At 42.6% G+C, this 909-nt stretch overlaps 1 protein-coding gene across 9 annotated transcripts in view; it reads left to right on the top strand.

Moving 5' to 3' along the window:
* Positions 1-909, top strand: part of Osbpl9 (oxysterol binding protein like 9) — a 160,555-nt gene that overhangs the window by 135,330 nt on the left and 24,316 nt on the right. The gene's annotated exons all lie outside the window — the stretch shown is intronic.

The following is a 909-nucleotide window of genomic DNA, read 5'->3' as shown; positions in this document are numbered from 1 at the left end:
TTTTTTTTTTTTTTTTTTGGTGACTAGTCTCTTTTTTAAATACTTTTCTCAGTGCTTCAGAATACTCCCACTTCATTTAACTAGACGTTTTATTTTATTGTTGAGTTTCTGTTTTTGAAATAAGACCTTGTGTTTGTAGTTCAGGCTAGTCTTAAACTCACAATATAGCTGAGGCTGGCCTTAAGCTCATGGCAGTCTTCCTGCCTCAACCTTATGTGTACTGGGATTACAGGTGTGTCCTACCACATCAGGCTGTTTTTTGATTAATGACTGCCTATAGCGTATCTTTTATAAGTGTATCTTTCAGTGAGTGCTTGCTTTTCTTGTTACTGAGACAAAATACCTGACACACAAAGTTAAAGGAGGAAAGCTTGCTTTATCTCACAGTTTGTAGGTCTTTCAGTCCATGATCAGCTGGCTCCAAGGCAGGGTGACATAGCAGACAGGCACTGTGGAGAAGAAACAGTTTGTGGCGGGTAGAAGGTAGCAAAGCGAGAGACCTTGACAGCATCTTTCTGCCCCTTTTAATACTGTATCTAGACTACCATGATTAGGGCAGAGCCAAAGCAATCAGTGAACTGATTTAGTAAACACCCACCCTTAACCCCAGCATTATACACCCTAGATCCAGCCACCCCTAAAAAAGCCCCACCTATGACGATATGGGGAGGAGCAGACACAAGCCATAACAGAATATTTACTGTAAGTAGACAATTATAGTGACAGAATTCTGTGTTGAAGTCACTTGATTTAAGAGATCTGATTTGATAATGTTTAAATATTTATTTGGTAGAAGGTGGCCCTATACCACTCCCTATCCCTGCTGGGGATGGAACCCAGGGGGCCCAGAGCCTCGAAGAACCCAGTTCCCCTCCCTCCCTTCCCCTGCCTGCCCTGCCTCCCTTTCTT

The sequence above is a fragment of the Octodon degus genome, unplaced genomic scaffold, assembly GCF_000260255.1.
Source record: "Octodon degus isolate 3935 unplaced genomic scaffold, OctDeg1.0 scaffold00107, whole genome shotgun sequence".
NCBI classification, from domain to species: Eukaryota; Metazoa; Chordata; class Mammalia; order Rodentia; family Octodontidae; genus Octodon; species Octodon degus.
Note: the sequence above shows the minus strand (reverse complement) of the source record. Positions and strands in the feature narration are given on the sequence as shown.